Consider the following 15,986-nt stretch of genomic DNA (forward strand, 5'->3'; position numbering starts at 1 on the left):
TGTATCGGTGAAGCCTCTGACCACATGTCTGAATATAGATGGCAGATCCTGTGGCTGGTCTGAAACCGACTAGTTGTCTTCGTGGGTTTCCTCTTCAGATGGCTGCTGGTTCTGCTGCTCCTCTCTGTCCCTCAGCCTTTGATTCAGCTGTTCCACTTCAAGCTGCAGATCAGTATTTGTACGCTCCAAGGCGGAGTTTTGCTGCTCAAAGGCGAGGCTTCTCTGCTGCAGGACAATACGATTCACTTTCAGGGCATTGTTTTCCTCCTCAAAGATGTTATTTACCTGGCTGACAATGTTGTTCTCCTCCAGCAGTTCATTGTAATCTTCCTCCAGTTCGGTGTTTATCTCCTCCAAGGCATTGTTGTCCCGCTCCAGGGCATCGCTTTTCTGCTCCAAGGTGATGCTTCTCTGCTCCAAAGTGGTGTTTCTCTGCTCCAAGGTGGTGCTTTTCTGCTCCAAGATGGTGCTTATTTGCTCCAAGACGGTGCTTTTCTGCTCCAGGGTGGTGTTTTTCAGCTTCAGAGCAGTGTTCTCCTCCTCCAGGGCATTGTTCTCCTGTTCCAAGACGGTATTCTCCTGCTCCAGGGCGACATTTATCAGCTCCAAGGTGGTGTTGCTGTCCTTTAGAGTTCTGTTTACTTCAAACAGTTTTTTTAATTCCTCATCTTTTTCCCGAAGCAGCTCGTCTTTTTCACGTGCTGCTTGTTCTATGTTCGTAACTTGAATCTTCAGCTCCTCGGCTGCTTTAATCAGACTCTGTCTCTCAATAGATGTTATGCTGACTTCTTTCAAGATGCCTTCGAGCTTCTCTGTCTCTCTAGCCAAGGTTAGATGTGATTCATTCGAATGAGAAGACGACGCCTTACTGCTCTCATTCATTCTTGATCCTTTAAGTCTGGACAAATCCAAAAACTGTTCAATGTTTTCCTTTATTTATTTGTTAGGAATTGCCTTTTTATCTTGAAAAGCATATTCAATCTCTTGTTAGGAGACAATTCTCTTTGTGACATCAATTTGCGTGATGTCACAAATTGATGTCACTACCTCAGCAGGACAACTAGAAAACTGCTGAAGTTTCAATAAAACTGACCACTACTTTACAGCTGAATGCAGCTTTGCTTAGCTGATGGCCATTGGAGACAATTCAACTGGTAATATATCACCAAGGCTGAAATCCGCACTTCGGAGACAGCAGCTCTTGAGGACAAGGGACTGAACAGCAGGGTGCGAGCACCAACTGTCAAAAGGAAACATTGTGCCTGAAAACAGAAGAAGGGGAAACGGGTGGACGTGTTGACCCAGCTGATGCCTAGGAAGCCACCAATTCCGACTCTCTTTCTGGCCAATGTCCGCTCACTGGGTAAGAAAGTGGATTTGTTAGATCTGAGGTTAAGAGTTTCTGCAGAGATGAAGAACTGTGCCATTCTTTGCCTAACGGACACCTGGCTTAACAGCAACATGCCAGACTTTAGCCTTCCAGATCAACGGTCTTCAGTTATTCCAAGCAGACCGTGACCAACGGTCAGGAAAAACACGGGGAGGAGGACAATGTATGTAAGTGAATGAAGGTTAGTGTACGAACTGTGGACTGGTTAAAAGCTGTCAGCCATACTATCTGCCTCGGGAGTTTGTTCGTCACCATTGTTTACATTCCGCCGGGTGAAGCATCGAAGGAGCTCTATGACACCATTAGCTCACTGCAGATGAAGCACCCAAAGGCATTTTACATGGTTGCAGGGGACTTTAACCATGTGAAACTAACGGACACTCTGCTCAGTTTTTACCAGCATGACATCCTTATTACACTCTGGATTGTGTGTACACTAACATTCACGGTGCGTACAGAGCTCTTCCTCGCCCCCATCTTGGCCAGCATATCGTCCGCTGATGACACGGATTAGGCCAAGGAAGAAGACAGTCCTGTGTGGCCCAGGGATGCAGCCTGTGCGCTCCAGGACTGTTTTCAGTCCACAGATTGGCAGGTCTTCAGAGAGGTGACTTTCTCACTCTTTGCTTACCAAGCAACTCACTCACTCTTTGGTTACCTAGCAACTCACTCACTCTTTGGTTATCTAGCAACAGCCTGTTGAGTCACTTGCACAGCAGCAGTTTCTGGTTTCGCCTCCATTCCTCATAATTGCTTAGAAATAAAAAAAATAATTAAAAAAACATTGTGGTGTGAAAACCATGGATAAAATAGGGAAGCATTCCAAATATTTAAAACAAAAAAACTAATAAAAAAGTATTGATACAGTCTGATAAGACGCTATATTCATGATGACCATAATTAGACTATTTTTGTGTTTAAAATCAATTTTAACTAATTATTTCGGATTATTTTCTATGAAACTGAGTTTGATTAGTTTGAATTTAAACACTGAAATTAATGGTTTGGGTAATGTTATCATTAATCAAATCTATATGAGTTATAACAACATTTAATTTCCCTTTGGGATCAGTAAAGTTGAATTTGTATCATTTGAAGGCAAAATTTTACAAAGTATTTTTTTGTCCAGTTTCTAGTGAAAATATCTTGGTACACTTAAAATAAGACAAAACTGATTAATAAGCAACTTTTGAGCAAGATATAGAAGCTTGTTTAAGTCAATAACTCCTTAATATTGATTAAAATAACTACTAGTTCCGCTGGTGGAATATTTCATTTATAATATGAAATGTTACATGTGAAATAATCTGATGATGTAAGAAATTTAACAATAGATCAGTCAGTCTTTAAACAGAAAAATAAAACTGATTTAAAGCTCCAACATCTCTATATTTCCTCCTTCCGTAGCACAGAAGGCTCCAATAGTTGAGTATTTATCAGAGCTAGCTTGGTAAATCTGGCTAATTGTTGTCAACATTCTCCATCAAAATGAGAAAATTGACACTTGGCATGTTCCATAATTTAAAAAAAAAACTATTGAGCTTAAAGACATATCCAGGAAATATCCGGTCATTTTCTCTGTTTTTCTATCATACCGTTAAGCTGACAGCTCCCTCAATCTACTTGCATCAGCCTGTAAAGAGACCAGTGTTCAGACCTACTTCTCCCCTGTTCAAACACGTCGTGTTCGAAAGGTTCCAATCATCACGAGTCCGCACAGTCAAGAAATTTAGTCTAATTCCTATAAATCTTATCAGGAGGATACCAAAGATCCGTGCTATTTCGTTCATAACCAAAAATATGCACCAACAAGCAAAATCACATTTCTAAATGTGATATTTTCATTGATTATTAGCAAACATGTCTGGGGAAAAATTTTCACACAGAGCAAAAAACTGGTTTGTTTGTTATGAGTGAGAAAATATTTTATCATCAACTACAACATAAAATGAAACGTGGTTTTAAAACGTTTATCTTCCAATAAAACAAAAATCTGAGCAGTGTGGCGTGCATTTGTACTTAGCTTCACCCATCTTCCTGCTAAATCTGACTGTAGCTTTTCAAGTATGTACTTAAAAAAAAAAAAAAAGACTTAAAATGGTTTAATTTTATTTTGGAGCATCATACTTAGGTGGGTGATAAATATAAATGCAACACTTTCCTGAACATTGCAAGATTTGTGAAATTCATGTATTCTTATACTTCAACTGTTGCATCTATCTCAAGGAAATCTAATAAAATGTAGAAACAGTAAGTACTGGATTCATTATGAAAGGTTTATAGGAACTGTTTGATGTAGACAAATCAGGCATATTTAAAATAAAATTCCTCAGTTTTATTTATTGATGACTCTATAGGCCTTCCACATGTCTTTTTTCACCTCCTTCACCATCCTGGTGTAAGGACATGCTCAGGTTCTCGACTGTTCATATTTGCAGGTTCATCTCATGATCCCTTGAAGTTCAGGTTCTGCTTGTCGCTTTCTGTTTTTGTCGTCCCAGTCACATTCCGTGAGCGATTCCCAGTATTTGTCCTGCTCTGAAGTGTTTACATTTTAATCATTTTCCCCAGTTCCCACTACTCATGCTCCCCACACAGCTGTTACTCATTGAGTTCATTCAACTTCCCCCTTCCTTGTGTTGGTAATCATTGCTTTTGAAGTTCTCATCCTCAAATTTTCCATCACATTCAACTTCCCCCTTCTGGAGGAAAACCACTGGAAGTTTTTTTTATGTTTCTGTTTCTGTGTTCTTCCTACTGCTTGTAAGTTCTTGTTTTCTGGTTTTTGTTAATAAATCTTCTTCCTCATGACATTGCCTACTTCCTGTCTGCAGCTGGGTCCTTCAATTTCATTAAATATGGTAATGTAGGTAAGAAGTTAATTTCTTGTAGGCATTTTCTCAGTTGTAGAGATCAACACACATCTGGAAATTTGGCTAAACAAGATGGGCCCCTGTGCTACACCTTACAGGGTTTCCCCCAGTGTAATATAAGCCTGGCAGCCCACCATGCTTTACTAGGCCCCACCGCCAGGCTAAGCATGGCTTGTTTTTATTTTTAGAAAAATTAATAATTGGGGGGGAAATCGCTTAATTTTTATTTTTTTTATTTTTTAGATAAATCTTTAAGCCGGATTGCAAGCGTCCCTGTTCTGAGCGTTTCACTTGTGGAGCAGATTTATTTCTAAAAGGTTTATAGTTTATGCATTTAAAGCTGGAGAGCGGACCAATCACACAGCTGGCGCCTAGCTGCGGTTGCCTCGCGCTGCCGCTGCTTTACCTCAACGCGGATCCCGCGCGCCTCCTTTCACTCAAACTGGACGCGGGCTGACCGGTATGGATATTTACATCAGCCCAGTGTGGGTAGTTATTTTTCTTTAGAGAACTCTATATCAAGGTCAGAGTTTAAAACGAACCGCGTTAGCTCTGGTTGCGCAGCTCTATGTGAACCGCAGGAATAACTTGTAGTCGCGCGTCTGTTTGCAGCCATTTGCGCGTTGAGTGAGTGGCGAGAATGATTTATCTTTGTGGACAGTATTATATTCGGCATTAACATCTCAACTCGCCGCCCAGCATCCGACCCTGTCTTCCCTATAAAGTTTATGTCTCTGGTCCCGGTTGGACGGAGCGTTAGTGGTTAGCGATGCAGTGCTATTCATCATGCAGCTTCAGCCCAGTGAGGAGCTTTCGCGCTCGTCTCTTGGTCACGCATCTCGCCGGTTTCATATTATTTTATTATTAATTTTAGTATTATTTTTCCAGTTAAACGGTGCACCAAACTATATCAAACGCTTTGTCTACTTAGTCAGCCAGAGTTATTGCGCGCGGCTGCGCGGAGAGATCTGGGATCAAAGGTCAGAGAGATCCATAAGGTCCCCTGAAGGCCTTATGGAGCCACTGACGTATTTTGGATTAAACAGAAGTACAAATAATTGATATTCATTTTAATTGTATTTTTTGATTAGTTGTTTTTAAGACTAGTTGTGGGTTTGAATAGCGTCTCACTGATGCCGTTTTCCCGTAACGTATAATTACCCAGTAATATTTTTACTTTTTCTGTCTACTTAGCATCTTTAATACAAAAACACAGTGAACCGCCAGTGGACCACCTCGGCGCCCTGAGCGCCGGGCTTAGCAAGTTTTCTGGGGGAAACCCTGAACACTGTTACTACATAACACGGGTCTGGTTTGACATAAATGTTTACAGCTATTAAAAACCAATCAGGCTGTTATTTTCTTATAATATTCATGTTCGAAGGTCAAACGCTTGAGTTCACCAACATGATTTGGATCTGTTTACCTCCTGTACTAATGACAGGAGCAAATTAATGAGACCAACTTTGCATATCTACCCAAGAGAACAAGGAGAGAAACCGTAGAAGTAAGCAAATTATGTATTTTAGGTTTGAGAGATTTTACTAATTCACAAAATAAACACAAGAAAGAAGCAAACTGGTGCATTTTCCTGTTAAAGGTAAGCCTCGTGTCCTGATGTCTCATTTTGTCAGTATTATGTCTGTGTGGGAAGAAATTAACAAATAAAAGTTCTTTTAAATAAAGAGATGTTGTCGTCATGAATAATTCTGTAATTAATTTAATGACATTGAGTTGTCTGTCCATGTTTGTATTTTTTATTTTACATGATGTAATCTTGAAGTCTATACATCTTTTCTGGGATGTTCACAGACGGACACTAGGAGGCGCTAGAGTACATGCTATTTTTCCTCCGGACAAAAAAAGTGCCCCTGTGAAATATTTATTTTATGCCCAAGACAGCATATAGATATTAATTTGAAATAGACAAAAGATGTATAATACACTAGAGCTAAGTCAGCTGGTGGTTCCCCTTTTTCCAAATGTCTGTGCACCTATCAATAAGAAAGTAACCACCTTGTAATGGTTGATTTTACAAGATAAAGGACACACTTGTCCTTGTTTTGTAGTTCATTTTTCTACAAGATTCACGAGATCCATGTTTTAACTTTTTTTTTTAAATCTAGTGGTGCTTAGCATGATAAAAGTTGTGAGATGAAATGTCCTTTTATCTGTTTCAGTGGAAAGAGCATTTTCTTTTTCCTATATTTACTTCTAACAATAACTCGTGTGCTTCTCTGTTACATTTTTCCATTTAATTTTGAAATATTCTAAATAATGTTTGAATGTCAGAAAGGTTCAAAAGAAATTGTTGAATGTTCAAAAATAACACAAACTGCCTTTGGAACAGGTGGAATATCTATCATTTAGAAATCAAACCACATACATCTTGGGCTTTTCCTGTTTAATTTGTCTTGAGTTTTATCTTTATACAGGATAATTATGGCAAATGTACTTTCAGCTGACTGATCAACGTTCTTTGTTGCCATGATACGCGTGTGATAATCGTGTGGCTACAAGATACTTCACCTTGTGTACCGTCTTCTGAAACAGCTTGTAAGCAAATAAAGATCTTCTCTCTTTGACTCACTTACTTCTAATAAAGAAAATAAAAACATCCTCATTACTTATATCCAAGCGCACAAATTTGGAAAATGGCTAGATATGCAAGCACATTTTATATGATTCAGTGGAGTGTGACGCAGCGTTTCTGTTCAAAATCAATAAATCCATAAACATTTGTATTTTATGGCTCAGTTACTCAGATTGGTCGTCTCAAACTGTGTTAATGTCGGCGATTGTGAAACGATGATGAAACAAAGGAGCTCCATGAGGAAATGCACTCTAAAAATATAAACTGTGGAACAAAATAACATCCAAACAACAACTGCACTTGCTGCACTTTTAATCTAGAGCAGATTTAAAAGGTACATTCATCTGAAAAACACTGGGAAAGGAAAAAGAACATGATAATGTGAGTCCAGGGACAAAGTTATTCCAAATACTTACTAGATTAAGAGATAGACTGCCGTTCTCTAACATTTTCCACAAAACAGAGAAATCAATCGATATGAAACGTCTCTTTCTGACCTTCTTGAAGGGTTTCTGTCACTGCAACATTTCCTTCTGCTTGTACTTAGGGGGCATGATGAGTGTAAGATGCTCACATCTCTATATAAATATGCCTTGCAAAAGTGTTTACACCCCGTTAATATCTGTACATCTTTTGCGACGTATTGGACTGCCCATGTGGCAGAATAACTCAATCTAGTGCATAATGAAGTGGAAGGTGAATGATACGTGGTTTTCGGTATTTCTTACAATAAAAATCTGGAAGTGTAAATCTGTAAAAATCTGTGAACCCAATTATTATACAGTCCACCTGTATGTAATTTAGATGATTAATGCCTCGGAGGTTTGTTAAGAGAATATTAGTGAACAAATTGCATCAAGAAGACCAAGAGGAAGAGCATACAGGTCAGAGAGAAAGTTTTAAAACAATATTCAAAAATTGGAACGTTTATTGGAGAACTTCTCAGTCCAAAAACAGAAAAATTACAACTCCAAACCTACTAATGTGTGGTACTTAGGCCTAATCTGATAGGCCAAGAAGGAAGATGAGTTCTAACTTAGATTGCCAGGGAGACCACGGCAACAGAGATCCACAGCTCCGTTGGCCAAATCTTTCAATATAACTCTGGCCTTTATGGAGAAGTGGCAAGAAATAAGCTATTAGTTATATTTTCATCCAATGGTCACACAAATTTTAAGCAAACTTTTGAAATTTCTTCAAAAGGAAACCATCTTCTGGTTCGAAGTGAATCAACCAGGCTACACAAAAGTGTTATTTTGTCAGATGTAGATGCTACCTATGGTTGTATTAAACAAGACACACAGGTTACCAACTAGCACGAAACACACATTTCACAAAAAATGAGAAAGTTTTTAGGTCCAGTTTAATGCTTGGGCTTAGAAATTTCTCAGATTTCCGTGCCTCTGGTAAGGTATAGACCTACCAGTGGATGGGGGTGACCCACCATCCCGGCCTGGACTGACTTTCACGTGACACTCTGAGTTTCCTTGTGTCCTCTTTTTTACCCATCTACAATGGCCCTAGTATGCCATCATAGAGAATTTAGTGCATGAACTTACAGACGTCCCAGAGAAAGCTTTAACAATTATTAAACAAATGGAACATAGACAAACAAAACGAGGACATTAGTTTATCTTGCCACCGTGCCCAATGAGGTACTGTAGAAGATGTAAAAGAATCTCAAGAGTGGTATCTCCATAACAACCATTTATTTTACAGCTTCTTTAGATCTCTCTCCCTGGGTGCCAATAAATGCTCTCATATGCTGTATATAAAACAGCTCAGATTACACTCTGGTTTATGAGGCGATAGAGGATAAAGTACATTCAATAAGCTTTTGTTAGCATGGAGGTGACAAGACTACAAAGTCGTCACCCCACCTGAACCATGGTGGTCGACCAAAAATATGCCCGCTAAATCAGTTTAGATCACCAGTCGCCATAGTGATGCCATAAAATGAAGCATCAAAGGATCATAAACAGAAACGCTTAAGCTTGACAAGTCTAGCGTAAGCTGTTTTTTTGTTTTAACAGGCTGCTGTTTTTTTTTTTTTTTTTTTTTGTCTTTTTGACCCGTATCTGTATGTCCGTCATGTGTTGGCAGGTATCGGTGCCGTCCATGAGTATTCAAAATGACAGTCAGTCACACAGGGTCTCTCTCTCTGTCTCCCTCTACATAAGTGTACACATCCCCTCACACACACACACACACAGATAAATAGAGAGGAATACAGGAGCTGCAGCGTGACAGTAATTCAGCCGTGCCGTCGGCTGGTGCGAGGCCATCTCTGGCAACACCCTAAATGAGTTCTCATGTCCCCCACGGCAAGATGAAGCACCTCTGATAAAGCTGAGCTGCGAACCTCGGCTTTCTGCCACCTAACTGCAACTAAATCACAGTCCGCCTCCTGCACTCGCTGTCAGGTCTGGGTGCAATGGGAGGATGAAATAAAAAAAAAGAAAAAAAAAGGAGGATGCAATAAAATATCTTGGCTAACAGTGTGGGGTTATGTGTGTGCAAGTATATTACTGTAAAGAGATTTTGTCACATATTCAGTTCAGTCTACCTATACTGCACCAATTCACGAGAAATATCTTTTGAGGACACTTTACAAATGAAAAAAGTTAATTAAATCCAATTACATATACACAGTACAATTGATCCAAGTTATCAAACATTATTCATTTTGGTTCAAACATTTTCTATTTAATCAAGCCCTGCAAATTGTATCAAGTCAGTAGCTGCGTTTCCAGAAAATTGTGCAAGTTGAAATTTTAAAATTAAATGTGCTTAATGGAATTTAAAAGAAACTCACATTTTTTGTTACAGCTTTTGCGTTAGGATGAGGTGGTGTTGATCACTAACCACATGAAGTTTGGAGGTCTGGAGACATCGATGGCAGAAAGTTGGCACCTTCAGCCATAAAACACCTGATGATTGGATGGGTGAATAAAACCTTTTAGCAATATAGCACAAACTGCTTAAAAAAATCATACAAAAATTGGCAGGACATCTTACATCTGGAAAAGGGGCTTACTCCATTGCAGAACGGTGATCTGGCTACTGATAGTAGTAAGGCTACATCAAATTACATAAAGTTGTTTTCGTTTTTCTAGAGCAGGGCCTTCATGTACTATGAATATGGACATACCAGAATACTTGACTATGTGTACTTATTATCTGCAGCAGCTTGTACTTTTTTAATAATCTCTGAAAGCAAATTAAAAAAAGACTTCTAATCATTGTGTCCTTTACTCAACACAATGCTATTAAAAATAATTTTCATTGCCTGTAGTCAGACAAACAGATTAGAAAAACCCAAGCAGACAGATTTAATGAGACTCATTCGACCATTACGTACTTTCTGTTTGAAATCTATAACCCTATAAACATTTTATGAATCAGTTACTCAGAGTGTTTATCTCAAACTGTTTTAATGTCAACGATGGTGAAATGATGATGAAACAAAGGAGTCTACCAGACAACGTATTTCATAAATAAACCCCAGAGATCAGGGTGCAGTGCTTGGCAGTGGAAACCAGTGGCAGCTGGTGAAAACCATTCTTGGTGGGGTTGACATGCCAATAGATTTCCCTTCCAAACCGAACACAGGGATTGAAATGAACAGTAGGGAAATTCTTTATACAGCAAAATAACATGTTGAATTAGCTAAAAGCAAATGGTCGGTTCAGTAACTTCCAAGATACTGTATACTGAATTTTATCATTAAATCAGTGTCGACAGCCAACACAGAATCAGAATCATAGCTGTAAAAAACACCCAACTAATTTGAGAAGCTTAACTTTTAACAAACAAGCTAAATTTTAATAAAATGATAACTAGAAAATTCCTGCAGAAATTTTGAGGGGCATGCCAAAGTGTGCCCGTCGGTTTTTAATCAAGCCTTCTGATGCAAAAAATTAGCATTAATGCTAAAGAAAGCTGCAATGTAGTCAATAACCTGTGGTGAGTCAGAAACATGTTGACTAAACTGTACCTGTACCATTCAGTATGTTGAAATTAATGCATAAGCCAAAATGCTAATATTAGCGTGAAGACTAATATTCATGTAGGATGCGTGGCATCACTACCATGTTTTCTGTTATTGATTTACTCCATTCAGTATACTGAACATTGCTAATAAGTAAGAAAATTAGCTAATAGCTACCTTTAGGGAAAAGGCTAATGCTAATGCACTGCCTTGCTGCGCAAGGCAGTGCACTAGTGGGGGCAGTAAAATGCTAAAGTTTGTGCTAATGTTGTGCACAAACTTGTGCTAATGTTAATGAACTGCCATGCTGCGCAAGGCAGTTCACTATCCTGAGGAAAAAAAATGCGAAAAAAGCTTAATATTATTGCAACGCCTATGGCGTTGCACTAGCATGAGAGGAATATGCAGACTTTTATTTTGAAACTTTCAGTAGGCTTCATTTTAACCACCACACCAATTCAATGTGTAACAGTAGTTTGTTTAAACCATTCACATAAAGCCCAAAGCTGATGTGAAAAATATCAAGGCTTTTATTTTGAAATTTTCATTAAGCTTCATTTTAATTGACCACAGCAATAAAATGTGTAACAGTGGTTGGGTTAATCCAACTATATAATGCCCAAAACAGCAAGTAGTTCTAAATGCCAGTTCAGTCCTAATCTGTGGTATCTGAGAGTTCCGCCATGTTGTAGTTCTGACCTTCAGTCATTGTAGTTCTAAAGAGCAGCTCAACTATCATGTTAGTGAGACACACAGGGAGAGACAGAATTCTAACTGTTTGAAGCAGTTAGTTTTTCTGATCAAAGCGGCTTACTGTTCAGCATCCATAAGAGCAATCCGAAAACTTTTTGAAGCATATAAGAGGGCAATTTCTTGTCTCCGATGGAACCGCGATTTAAATCTGTAGTTCTCTCTGCACTAACCTGAGAGAAAAACATAATAAAGGCCTGAGAGGAATATCCAGGCTTTTATTTTGAATAGTCACCACCCTATTAAGGAACACTGGCTAATAAAATTTTTCTTTTTTTCTGCGTATTTCATTCCAAACCTAAGATAAAATGCTATTTAACTATTTTTTTAAATTCTTTTTTCATAAAAGTTTCTGTATTATTATAAGGTGTGTGTGTGTGCGTGCGTGCGTGCGTGCGTGCGTGTTTCATCTTACTTTCAAACTACAATCGCTCTGGAAGAAACAAATCTCTTTTCTCTTTCAATCTGTATTTCAATAAAAGCCCTTTAATGGAAGGAATAAGGGATTACATTTGACACTAGCTCGGTCACCATTTGATGTAAACAGCTTCCCATCCCTGTCTCCGTGTTTCATTAGTGATCTATAATGTCTTTTTAATGGCAGCCTTAAATTATAATTCCAGTTTCAGCTGTCGTTATGAGTCACCGCCGTTTTCTGTTGGCTCAGCAAAGCACGCTCAGTCGAGTCGAGTTTAAACAGGAAGGCAACTTTGCCAAATGTATCAGTTTGGGAGCCAGCAACGTGAAAGCTGCCAAATCACATCAGCTGCAGAGGTGGAATGACGCTAAGTGATTAGCAGCAAGTCTGCAGACTGGAAAAAGGTCTGCATATTGTGACTTTTCTCACTTTATTTGAGGACATTAGAGTAAATGGACATTTAATGATTTTTTTTCAATGACTTTCTGTGGAAAAAGGTGAACAGCAGCTAATATCTGCTTTGCAGATCTGAAAATATCTAGTGATGAAACATCAAAAAAGTAAAGAGGTGGACCAACTAATTTGAGTGTACACTAAATGACGACAACCAAGAGAGTTATTTACTACAGGTAAGATATAAAGTTCTTGTAATATTTTTATAGTTGCACTTTAAAAACACAGATCTATCCCTTCAAACACATTAAAGAAACCGAAACATATAAAGTCACCTGCAGTCTTTGATCATTTGAGTGATGCTCAAAATTTTAAATTTGGTTCTTGTTGACCTTTTTTGTCTTTGTCAGGCATGCACAAGGATAAAATATGTCCCCATTTCTGCAGCGATTCCTGAAAAAGTGATGCAGGCGCCGCTGGCATCCTTATTTGGCATTAGCCGCTGAAATTCAGCCTCATTTCAACGCATTTCACACAGTCCTGTGTAATGATTGCTATTCAGCGCCGCTCTCAAGCTCAACCTTCACACTTCAAAAGCCACTCCATCATCATCATTGTCGTCGGGTAAAAAGTCAAAATGTGAACTTCTTTTGATGAGGCGTACGTGGTGTGAGGTCCCTCTTTGTGACCTTTGACTTACTTATGGCTCGACGGTGCGAATGCCATCAGAATGAGAATCGCAAGTGCTGGGAATGACCCATGTGAGAACAATGAAATTTCTTTTCGATTCTTGGAGAGATACGTCTTATTACGATGGATTTAATCACATCAGAGGACGGTTATGATCATAAATATGAAATAAATCCTTCGATGTTTTGGACAGACGAATAACATTTTCCAAACAGTATTTTTCCTTGCACCTACTACAGAAACAGGTTTGAGTATTTCTACATCTAAAATCTCATATTATTTCTTTGGTGTTTTTGATCAGTCAAGTGACCAAAAACATAATAAATAAATAAAAATACTGTAATAGATTTTATTTTTACAATATTTTTAAACTATGAGAAACAGCTAATTCTTGTTTGCTATTCAGACATATCATGTTTAGCATCAACGCTAATTTTTCCTTAGCTGTGATATGGGAACGTGCAAATTGTTTGTTGTTCAACATGGAGATTGTTTATGGCTGATGCTGACATTTACATTTTACACAGCCTTATATTGTTTTGCTCTGGTTACAGTAGTTTTATGCAGACTGTTACAAATTTCAAAGACTAATAAAGTCAAGTGAGAGAACTTGACAGAGGCTGATTGACAGACCAAGTCAATGTTCAGCATCATATATCATTATTAATACTAAGTTATGCCATAAATTAGAAAGTGTTGCATTCAAAAACTTTACATAATTCTGGCATTTTGTGGGTAAGTAAATCCAGACTCCTTCACCAATATTATCATCCCAACCCCACAAGTCTACGACATTCATGCTGCCCATAGGCGTATGTAAACTTCTGACCCACACTGAGCTCTGCTACCTGTACTTCCTCTGCCATAGAGGTGTGCGTTCGCCAGCCGATGTTGCTCCTCGCGTTGCTCACAAAGCCGTAGTTGTGAATTAGTAATGGCTTCCCGGCCCTGTTACCTTTTTCGTGCCTTACTGCCAAATATAGAGACGTGTGCGACTGAGCGCCAAGGAGAGGTTATTATATAACTGCTGCTGACCTCTGCCAACATCCTCCATGAGAGAATACTGTTACAGTATGAGCGGCAGAGGGTGAGCATGGACACGGCTTCACTGCGTTTATCTGTTCTGAACCAAACAAATGCACCAAACTGCCAACGCCGTTGCTGCGTTTTGTCTTTGTTTTGCCTCCTTACACCACTCACGCTGTTGAATTGGAGTTTTTTTTTTAACCCATGTTTCAGGTTTCGCTGCAGGTCAGAAGAGAGTTTTAGTGAATGGTTTCAGGTTAATGAGCTGTGGCTTTTCCAGCTGCGGCTGTTTGAGCGTGTCAGATGTGAAAACCCAACAGAGAGCAAAACAGAACAATAAAAACAAAATAAGAAAAAAAGAAAAGAAAACGAATGATTCAGCGTGGCGACTGTAGCGACAACCGGAACCTGTGATTGTTGAAATGAAACCTGTAGACCATAAAAAGCAACATCTGGATGAGTCCGGAGAACTTTTTATTTTTTAATCTCAGTTTTGATATTTTGCGGTTAGCTGCTGTGCAAAAGCACCAAAAACACACAAGTCTGCACTGGGTTCAGGTGGAAACACAGATGCGATGCATTTGGCTTCCTCTTCCTCATTGATAGAGTTTCACTTCACTTACTGTGTTGTTTGACAAATGACTCAGTGTTTTTGGTCAATAATCACTGAGTCACTGACAGTATTTGGAACCACCTGCACTGTGGCGATTAGGTGATTTGTACTCCGGATGAGGAGGAAACATCGAACCAACAAGATCTTTAAGCGCTTCACTTCCAAATGTGTAACAAGGAAAACAGCTGGACTTCGACATTCTGGACTCCAACCGGGCCGACGGATCATCACCAGAGGAAATGTCGATTACAGACGGCTGCATTCTGTCTTAACCTTTGCTGAAAAATATTATTACTTAAAGATATTTATTACAGTTTAATAAATAGACCAGTAACTGGAGTATAAAATGTTGTCAGTTGAATCTAATGTCACCTGAAGGCATTTCTTTAAGATGCGTGTTTTTGTGTGAACAGAATCACATCCAGACTTTGTTTGATGTAATATTTGATTTAGACAAACAAAAAAATAATAATTTGAATTCGTTCTTAATATTTGAATGTCTGCTTCACTAAGCCTTTCATTTTTTTTAGTTTGCAGATGGGCATAAATGTCATCTGAGGTTGAAATTCCTTGTAGGAAAGTCGAGTTTATCAAGAACACAAACCCTCAAAATCCAATATGGCTGCCCCATATTTAAAACTCATCTGTATTTGAGATGATAGAGACTGCTTAGTTGCATTCCTGGAAATTTGTATGTCAGCAAACTTATCACACACACACACACACACGCATACACACACAGAAACCGTCCGTCCTTCTTCATTAAACATGACAGTGCGGTGTTGGAAAGCACAAAGTGAAGATGAATAGTAGCTTTAGTTAGCATTGTCTGTTGTTGTTTAATGAGCTTGAACTTGAAACAGCATTAAGACGGAACTGATGCCAGTCCCACAGGGTAATAACTCATTTATTTCTACTCACCAAACTAAAATCAATATTTCTTGTGAGTGACACTAAAGTAGGGGAGTCCAAACTTTTTGTCACAACAGTCAAAAGTATTCATGGCTCAAGAAAGAAAAATTTAAAAACTCAAATAAAATCAAGGAAAGAAAGTAGCTCAGTTTTGGGGAGCCTTATTCATCGTTCATCCAACACTTAGCAATAATTTTGCACATTTGTTCTCTTAAATGAAATACTTTTCAAATACTTTCCGAATAAATTTATTCTCAGTTACAAGAATGGGATTCAGGTCACTTTCTTTCACAAAGTTTAGGGAAGTTTAATAAATTAAATAAAAGCTTCAGAAAAG

At 38.6% G+C, this 15,986-nt stretch overlaps 1 pseudogene; it reads right to left on the bottom strand.

The window, feature by feature from the left end:
- Nucleotides 1-69: 69 nt before the first annotated feature.
- Nucleotides 70-1,867, bottom strand: LOC106913300 (uncharacterized; annotated as a pseudogene).
- Nucleotides 1,868-15,986: the final 14,119 nt, after the last annotated feature.

Source organism: Poecilia mexicana, unplaced genomic scaffold (genome assembly GCF_051168715.1).
Source record: "Poecilia mexicana isolate PSO_F unplaced genomic scaffold, ASM5116871v1 scaffold_11, whole genome shotgun sequence".
Taxonomy (NCBI): Eukaryota; Metazoa; Chordata; class Actinopteri; order Cyprinodontiformes; family Poeciliidae; genus Poecilia; species Poecilia mexicana.